The sequence below is a fragment of the Frieseomelitta varia genome, unplaced genomic scaffold, assembly GCF_011392965.1.
Source record: "Frieseomelitta varia isolate USP_RPSP 00005682 unplaced genomic scaffold, Fvar_1.2 scaffold_763, whole genome shotgun sequence".
Lineage (NCBI taxonomy): Eukaryota > Metazoa > Arthropoda > Insecta > Hymenoptera > Apidae > Frieseomelitta > Frieseomelitta varia.
In genome coordinates this window covers 71,749-82,382 of record NW_025110549.1, presented here as the reverse complement: position 1 = coordinate 82,382, position 10,634 = coordinate 71,749, and positions in this window count along the sequence as shown.

Here is a 10,634-nt window from a genome sequence, read left to right as displayed (position 1 = left end):
AAATTTACATTCGTGGGCCACTCGACCCTTTGAATTCCTTACTTGGTCGACCTTCGAGTTCCCTCGCAGGTTGCGCACCCTATGGTAATACCTTCACAATGGAGTTAACGATCGGCTTACAACACTCGAGTGCAGTCGACATTACGCGAAACTTGTCCGAGATATCGATACCGGGATCCTTGATAGTGGTAGTTGCTTGTTCCTTAACCACTTGCCCTGGCGAACTGATTGCGGACCGTAACGAGTGACCAGAACCGTATGTACAATAATTGGTCGCTTTCTTTTTGAGTAGAAATTATCACTGGATAGAAATTTATTGAAGTGTAAAAAATTATTATAGAATATAGAAAATATTCTATAATTCTATAATGAAACAAATACTATATATTATAGAAAAGTAATAAAATAATAGAAGTAATTTATCATTTGTTTTGCCTATTTTGTTTTACTTAAATATAATTAAAAGCGTGAGAAAATGTTACAATTATGGAACAAAAAATTGCGTGGCACGTCATCCCAGCGCAAAGGGTTGAAACTGCTTGACTTGCAATTTTTTTTTCAGGGCACACGCTGTTTACCCGAAAGTCTTAAAATACTTTTTACCTTCGACGATCAATTTGAAATTTTCGTGGATTTGCGTGGTTCGAATGATTTTTCGCAGGGTATGGAAACATTGTATTTAACACTTTCTCCTATTTTTTCTTCGTTTTCGTTTTTGAATTATCAAAAATTCCTCTTGGAACTATACCTGCCATATCTGTTAATTTTTGAATTATCAGAAATTCTACTTTGAGTTGTCAAAATTTCTTAGTCGAAAAAACTTCGGGGTCAAGTCAAGAAATCTTCTCGTGTCAGAGTTGTACTTGCTATTAACTTTCGAAACGTCGGCATTTCTTCTTTCATTCGTCTGACAATGTTCCAAAAATTTTCCTCGGGGTCGTCTTCGCTTTCAAATCGAAAAACACTTTTCGCAAACACTTTCGAGCTCATTCAAAGGGAACTTGCAAATTCAGCTTCGTCTTTTCAAGAAATTGCCAACGCACGCTTCTCGCCTTCTCTTTCTGAAGAATCGCGAACGGAGATTATCGTGATCGCAGATCAGCCAGCGAATTTTATACCGAGGAATTAACATATTCGTTGGGCTCCGGGCAAATTACGAATGCGATATTTATTGTTACAATAACAGTCACGGCGGTTGTTGAGGAGGGGAGGGGAAACGCGTGCATTATAATTTAATCCTTCGTTATAACTGCACCGTGAATAATGGCCGACATCACAATGCCCCATAAAATACCGGCGGAACTATACGCGCCGGAGAAATGTCCGATACATTGTAACTTACGGTTAAACGTAACCGCTCTCTGTCAGCCGCAGACGAGAAGAAAACCAAGAGAGAGAGAGAGAGAGAGAGAGAGAGAAAGAGACGAAGAGAGCGTAAACTCAAAGTCCTCTGCAACGCTTTAATCTCGATCGTAATTGAATTTATGGCTAATACGCTGGCGTTAATACGGTTCTCCGTGTTCGATCGCTCGACTCCGAGAATGATCGACGCCACGACGAGGCTGGTGGACTGTTTCACTCGAGGAACGTTCGTTTTGTAAACGAGGATCTTGCCCTCTAATGGGTTTAACACTTTGTTAGAAAAATATTTCATTTCGCTATTTGCGAACGCGTTCTTTTATTTCGAAGCGAAGATAATCGATCGAAAATAATAAATTGTTTTTATCGATCGATCCATTTCACGATCCACGATTTATCGCGATTTGATGATTAATGACGATTCAACTTGGAGACTTTTCACTCTATATCTATATCTATATCGACGATTGATATGATATATTGGACGTGCATCATAGCAAATTGATATGTTTGCTCGGACACACTAATTGACCATTTACATACATACTTGATTGGCATAATTGACCATTTACATACATACTTGATTGAGACTTAGATACTGTTCACGTTTAATTATTGAATTATTTGTTATTAGTAGTAATGAAGTAAATACGTACAAAGTACAAATAAAATATAAATGTAACGTAATGTAAATTAATGGCGTTTAGCCGTCAATTCGATGGCTGTTGAAGATTTCGGTCTGACCGCGAGAGGAATGATCTACTGAGGTACGAATCGATCTACTGGCATGAATTTCATTTCCTCTGGATAACTACCTGAGTTACGAATTATGTTATAATAAATATTACGATATAAATACCTAAATTGTTATTTTATTTCATTAACAAAAAAATTATTTTACTTGTATTTTACTTAATAGTAAAAATGAAAGAAAAATCTCTTATTTTAGGATAAAAATATTGTCAGCTGAACATCTCAAACTAACATGACTATCATTAGACAAACGCTCCTCTATGACTCTAAACGGAGAATGACAGTGTGGTTTCTTGCCTCGCGAACAGACGTGCCGTTTAATTAATTAACACAGCAGTGCATAAAGGCGAGCATAAATGGTCGAGGGACTTCTTTCAACGGAACGAGTAACAAACGAGCTGCACGATTGCAGTTTGCTTGCGCGATGGCAAGTATAATTATCCGATTGACATCGAAAGTAGAATAAACAGTGGCATGTAACTCAAAGGGAAAAAATTGCAATCCCTCCTGTTCCTTCGTTGTGATTAGAAAAAAAAAAATAAATAAATAAATATAGAATATAGACAACGTAGGTTCAAAACTCGAAATACTATGGCTCGATTGAGCACATAGTATATAATATCCAATTTACATTTACATTGGCGAAAGAAAAATTAAATTACATATATTAGTTGAAATATATATGTAAACTGTTACAACATGAGAAAGCTGTGAAGAATAATACAAAAGAAATTTTTACAAGTGCCAAATCGTTCGCCATTTCGAAGCTACGAATTTTAATCTCCTCCGCGAGATTTATTTCCGCTGCGTTGCATCATGGGTAGATGGGATCGAGGGGGCCGTGTGTGTATACGGCTAATCGTTTCGGTTCGATATCCGATCGCTGGAAACGCGCCGGCGATAATCGATACGTGACAGAATTCAAAATAACCAGCCGACTCGAAATGTACTTTATCTACGAATCAATCATGCTGCCAGATTGCGGCACAGACTTTTCAACCGACGCTCGTTAATAAACGCGACTAAGAGGCCGAACGAACTTACAAAACGAGACCGAGCGATCTACCGTCCGATCTTTGTTTTTTTAGCGCCGTTTCACAAGCAGATCGTTGGATCGATTAGAAAATCTCGTTTCGTATTTTTCCGTGACGAGAGACTGTGTTTCCTCGACTTTCGATGATGGATCGAAATAATGCAATGAATTGAACTTCTCAGCTAATTATCTATGGATAGAAAATATTAAAGGAAAGAAGAAATTACTTTTTGACGAACTTTCGCGTGTGTAAAACTGCATACAACGATTTTTGTATCATCAATGCGTTTTATACTTTTGATATGAAAACGTGATTAATATCGTAATGTTGGAGATTGAAAAAGGATTGGTGTAGAAATTGCTGAATTTAGAAGAATATGTATATATGTTATTTTTCGAATTTTAAAGGCTTTGATATGTTTAGAAATTTTCTAAATCACTCGTTGTTAAATATATGCACATGGAAATGAATATTTGATCATTTTAATTAATGTTACGGGAAGTAACTAAAAAAAGAAAAAAGGAAAACGTACAGGGAAAATCTTTATTCATGATTTCTCCTCCACGTGACTAGAATTTTCGTATGTGCTTACTTTGTTTTAATTCACCTACTGCGTGAAACTACGTTTATTAAGGACAGAATTCACGACGCTGCTATGCAAATGTGTTTCAAGTTTTAATGAAATCCCTGCGTGAAATAAAACGTAGGTGTATCAAAGCAATTTAAATGTTAAAGTGAAAAATAATATGAACTCGAAATTTCGAGGCAATCTCTTTCCTTTACTGTAACGTAATAATAATATTTTGATGTTTAACTATTTTCTCTCGTGCTTGAAATTTTAGTCGATAATATTAATATAATATACCAATAATATTCATAGTATAATATATTAATCTTAATATAACAATTCTTAATATAATTTTTCAAAATAGGCTCCAATATTATAACGGTTCATCTTTTTAATAATCATTTCGCAATTTCATTTCTCGACACTTATCATGACAATTATTATAATTAATTAACACACATTGTTACAAATAATTGATGCAACGAACATTATAACCGTGCAACATTGATGATTATGACCGTTGTGACAATTATTAATTCATTGATTGATACAACTGTCATTATTGAATAATTATAAAACACGACAATGATATAAATAATTAAACAAATGATCACAGTTAATTGAGAATCCCTGCGAATAAACAAAACCTCTGATTAATTAGCACGAGGTCGTTCGATTGATCTAGTGGACACGGTGTTCAACTTCAGATTGATCTGACGTTCGCATTTTCTCGCTGGTTCATTTTTCTTTTCACGAATCGCGGCGCGGCGTGATTCACAGTCACACGTCTTAGAATATCTCGAGCCGTGGCCACGAGGTAATTACGGGAACGACAAGATAAATAATCGTCCGCCCACGGGGCGCATAATTCCGCTGGCAACCATAAAACGCCGTGTAATTTGTTGGCCGTTCCGGGAAATTCTTTCCTATCTACCAACTTAACGGCAGAACTTTGCTAAATTATCCGCGGTGTCTGTATGTTTCCAAAGAAATGCACACTCTGAGATCGGAGCATAGGTTCATCAATTTTTGACGAGCTGCAGGCCTAACTATTTGGAAAATAAAGATACGTGTTAAATGTTCGGGAGAATCAGATTTATGAGCACACAAGTTAACCAGAAATTAAATAGTTTCCGAATATTGTTGTGTAGTCACGAAATGGTTCGAAAAATTCTGTCGTTATTCTAACTTTGAATTTGACTCCAGATGTCCGTCGATTTGTTGAATTACGTAGTCTGAAAAAATTGATCGTCATTTGCCTGATAATCACTCAATGCTTCGAAGCTTCGATTGTCTGAAGTTTAACTTTGCATTTAATTCGAGAGGTTTCTCCTGAAAAACTGGTGTTTTATTCTTCCGTTTGTGAACTTTTGTTCTTGTCACTTTACTTACAGTAATGATCAATTTCTTTTCTTCAAATCAAAGTGACTATGTATACAATGTATTAGTTGTAACTAGTTGTAATAGTATGTAATATAATGTAGCGTGTAATATTAATAGTTACAATATATATTACTTATATATAATTAATTATACTATAATATAATTAATATTATATTAATATAATTGAATATTACTATAATAATTAATATTATATTATAGTATAATTATATAATTAATTATATAAAATTACAAAAAGTATCGTTTTTTTGGTCACAAGCAAATAAAATTCAATTTGAAAACAATTGAAATATCTTCAGTTTGAACGTCTTGTCGCATTAATCATAGACCTAGATCACTGCTACCTACATCACGTTATTACTGTGCAAAATAAATCAGCACACGGTGAAGAAGAAAGTTTCAATATAAAAATTGAAACTACCATTCTCGTTGTTATTAGAACTTTTCCTCTAAAATTAGACACTTGCTTTGCCAAAAAAAAAGAAAACTATTTCAAATTACATTTTTAATTGGACGCTAATTACATTTTTAATGACGCTTTCGACGAACATAAAGAAGGATACGATGCAATAAAGCAGCGACTAGTTTATTAGCCATTCGATCGATAGTTAAATCGTTTATTGCTATGGCTTTATGCTCCCTGATAAGATTTAAATTTGGTTTTCATAAGAAATTGAACATTGCAATATGCAATTCAATGTACAATTCAATGTGCAATCTTGAGGTGGTACGATGTTACTTCATCGACAAATTTAAAAAAAAAAATTAAATTACACGAACAATTAGGATTAGGATCGAATTTAATTTATTACTAAAACTTAATAGTTTTTTAAGAAGTTTTATTTATCTAAGTGATTTACACGATTTGAATAATTAAATAATTCTACAAGATAAAAGATACGCTTTCGTTGCTCTATTATCGTAACATAATATTTCTTTTTTAATTAAAGATAAATATTATATTATTATAAATTATATAAAGTTATATAATTATTACAATAATTGTAAATATAATTTTACACGAACTCCATTACATATTACATCAAGTTAAATATAATTAAATAATTCACAAACAAAGCGTACGATTTTACATAAAAAAGTTAAATTGCCTGTTCGATTCAATTGCAAGTGTCTTCCAAGTCGAGCTTCTTTCATTTATAAATTCAATGTCACGCGTCGCTCGATCAATTCAGTCGAAACGGAAATAGAAATTGTGCAACTACGTGGCTTCATTCAAATTTGTACATCTGTAAAGACCGCATTCTATATTCGTCACGGTTGATCAATGGGTGTAATCGAGATTCTCTTTCGCGCAAGGTCAAAGTCTCTGAGTCTTTCACGCCTCTGAAACAAAGGTCAGTTCCATCGTATTTCTTTCTGTCGTCTCACATACCACGTTCGAAGTTTGCTTTTCCAACAGTCGGATTTAGCACGGCAGATTCTGTCCGAATCGTTGTCTGAGAAAATAATCGGCTTTTTAACTTCGATTTCTAGCACGATCGTCTCGGCTATTTTCAGATCGTTGACTCGCCGGATGCGAAACCATCCTCCTCGCGTTTATTTTTCGATTTTTCGATTGTTGAATCGTGCGTAACGACTTTTGTTTTAGCATTCGGACGTGATTTGATTTATTGTTTCTCGTGCAAGGAACTTAGATCTATTAAATAAATAACATCGAAACAAGTTTTCCTTGTAATTGAGGAATTTAATCATTTTTCAGTTCCCAGTTTTCAATAGAAATTCAATTCAATAATTTCATAGTTATTCTCAAATTGAAGAGAAATTATTTTACCTTCAAATTCAATAAAAATTCAATCATTTCTAAGTATAGAATATTAGAAACAGTCATATATTTGTTCCAAATAGTATGTTAATTCCAGAAAGATCACGCGTTAAAAATATTATCACACGCGAATTACTTAGGGTTTCTCCCTAATTTTTCTTGAAACTTTTCCCTCGCTTGCATGTAAAAGTGACTGATCGAAAATCGTTTGCGCAATTCGCTGCACACGATCCCCTTCAGTCTGACTATTTCACCTCCTCTTACTTTACGATTCGTCCTCGACGAATTCGCCTTGTGCCGCGAGATTTACGATGGCGTTTACGAGATACGTTGCTATAAAGTCTCGTAATCCTCGTGACGTATAGCTACCCTTTTGTCTCCGTCTTTTCTGATTCGTAGAAAGTCTGTTAGATTAAAACGTCACGCTATCGTTTTCAAATAGAAATTTAACAAGACGTATACCTAGTTTTCCTCACAGTGTCTTACTTAACCCGCCAGGGACCAGGCAATAATTTAATTTATCGCGATACTACGAATATATAAATTTCTTTGCCAAATTGCAAAGTTCAGATAGACACACTAAATATAAGCTATTAGAAATATCGATAAAGTGTTGAATAATTTAAATTTAAAAAATCACATAATAATTATTTCATTATTACAAGTCATATAAATTTACTATTTCATATTATTTTACAAATTAATATGAAAATCATATGATAATTATTTTATAATTAATAATTATTGTTTCAAATAATGTAAGTTAAATCAAAGAATTAAATTTCATTCAAATAACAAGCATTGCGCATCATGCATAAATTTTGACAATTCCGCTCAACTCCAATAATCGACCAAAATTGTCGATGTCGAACGTTGATTGGATAACGAGAGAGCATAGTTACGTACGCCGACCGTAGGTATATTTGCATGCTCGATTAAATCGTTTGTAGTACATTCGTGTAATTGGCCCGATCGAACTTTATCGATTTTGATTTGCATCGATACGGATCGATGCGAACAGTGCGTTTCTTGTGCTGCTGCTGGCCAGTGTTCCGATGGGCTCGATTAAACCGAGTCGATACGGTGGACTGGTCGATATATCAACAGGTAAAACTGTTGCTTTCACTGGAACATTGATTTCCAACCGCGTGTCAGGCCACAACGTCGCAACGTGAAATTTGCAGCCTTGCCCCGTTATCTTCCGTGAGGATCGGGGCGTAATTTATAGAAAGCATCGGCGCACGTACGATTTTCTGCTAATTACAGGTATCCTATCTGTTTCCGCTTCTCTCTGCTTTTCTGTCTTTTAATTTAATGCCAGAGACTAAGATAGGTATCTGCTATTTATGTTTTTCTTTTGACGGAGCAACGAAATTACGCGTATTGATTGGTTCACACTGAAAACTCTTTGGACACACACTTTGATAAAACTTTGACACGCTGTACGGATCATGAGTTTGTGAGTAAATTAACGTAATTTCGAATTAATTTTTTAAATTGAATAAAATTAAACGTAGGTATTACAGATCTACGAACATCTCCAAATTTGAATTTGAAATGATTCTTGTCTTGGAGAATTAATTTAAACGTTATAGGGCAGGAGAGAAAGAAGAAAGTAATTTCTTAGTAGCTGTGTATTATACATATGTAATATAATAGATTAATATATTAATTAAGGTGTAATTAAAATATGATATAAAATATAATATTAATCCTTGACTAAACATTCAAAGGGTTAATGTTATATCTTGTATTATATTATATTTTAATATTACTTATATAATATTGAGTCGAAGGTTGAGAGCATTAGCAGTATTTATTAAACATTCAAAGAAAATAACATAATATATTGAATACATATTAATTATGATATCATGTTCAATATATAATATAATATATTGTATTTTAGTATTACCTATATAATATTGAGTTGAAGGTTGAGCGCTTTAGCAGTATTTATTAAAGATTCAAAGAGAATAATACAATATATTGTGATATCATGTTCAATATATAATATAATATATTGTATTTTAGTATTACCTATATAATATTGAACTGAAGGTTGAAAGCTTTAGCAGTATTTATTAAAGATTCAAAGAGAATAATACAATATATTGAATATATATTAACTATGATATCATGTTCAATACATAATATTATATATTGTATTTTAGTACTACCTATATAATATTGAGTTGAAGTTGAGAGCATTAGTAGTACTTATTAAAGATTCAAAGAAAATAACATAATATATTGAATATGTATTAACTATGATATCATGTTCAATATATAATATAATATATTGTATTTTAGTACTACCTATATAATATTGAGTTGAAGGTTGATGAAGATTTATTAAAGATTCAAAGAGACTAATAATTCAATATATAATATAATATGTAACAACACGTTGAATAATATACATAATATATCAAACAAATACGTCCAAGGATACATATTTAAGTCTATTTTCGGTACATGCTCCTCGTTCAACGTCAAACCTCAAGCAAAAGCTGCCAGTCCTAAATTAGATCATTCCACTGAACTAATCAAATTCGTTTCCCAAAAAGAGAAGAGAAGAGACAAAAAAAAAAAAAAGGCAACGAAAGCAGGGAAGGAAGAGACGTGGAAAAAGCGCGGGGTGACATAATTTGGGTACGCGACGGGGCACGTGACGACACGCTATGTCACGTGTCTCTGGGACGTCGGTTCGACGATTAAAAGCTCGTTAGGCCAGCCGCGCACCAGGCATTCCTTGCGGTGTCCGCGCGAGATTTAAGGCTGGTCCACAGAGTCGAAGACTCCCTCTTTCCCCCTCGCAGAGGGGGATCCCCTTTGCTCTCTTGCACGCGGTCGAGGGCGAAAGATAGGATCAGGCTTCTACATCCTACAGGATCGTGGCGAGCCCCAGCCTCTCGCAGGCCACCATACGGTATCTAATCTGGCCACTTTCGGAGCCGCGGGTAGCCGTGTTTTGGCCGGGGATCGTGTTAAGGGGATTTACATTCATTTCGATCCTAATAACCCGATCCCTCGGATCCCGATTTGGAACACGATATCCGTCCACTCCGTGTATACGTATACCCACGGTTTTCCCTTTCCTTTTTTTTTTCTTTTCTTTTCTTTTCTTCTTTTCTTCTTTCTTTTCTTTTTTTTTTTTTTTTTTTTGTTTCTTCCTTTCTCCGTCTTCTCTCTTTCTTTCGCTCCCCTCGTCTCCTAATCCTCTTCCCCACTCGCATGCTTCTTTTCTCTCGGTCTCTCGTTTCGTTCTTCTTCTTCTTCTTCTTCTTCTTCTTCTTTTCTTCTCGTAAGTCGCAAGATTTCTTGAGTTGAGAATGTTTTTGGTAGATCTGGTAAGTGACAACGGTGTGTGATTTTTTTCTTTTTGTTGTTTAAAGTTGGTTGGAATTTCTTTATGATATGGTTCATTAACACCGCTGGATGACGCTTAGATCAGTAACATGATCAAAACATCAAAATCTTTCGATTTTTAATTAAAATTAAGTTGAAGGTATCTAAAATATCTGGAAGCTAAAATTATAATTACAAATATTATTTAAATACTGTTTTCTAAATCTAGAAAAGTATGGAAAGAGTACACAAAAAGTTGATGCAATATTTTGATTATTTAGATCATCGTAATAACATAGGAAATATATAGCCTTCATTACTTATTATTTAATTCATTTCGAATAACAAAACTCGTTAACTTCGAAGTTTGAACTTTCGAAATGAA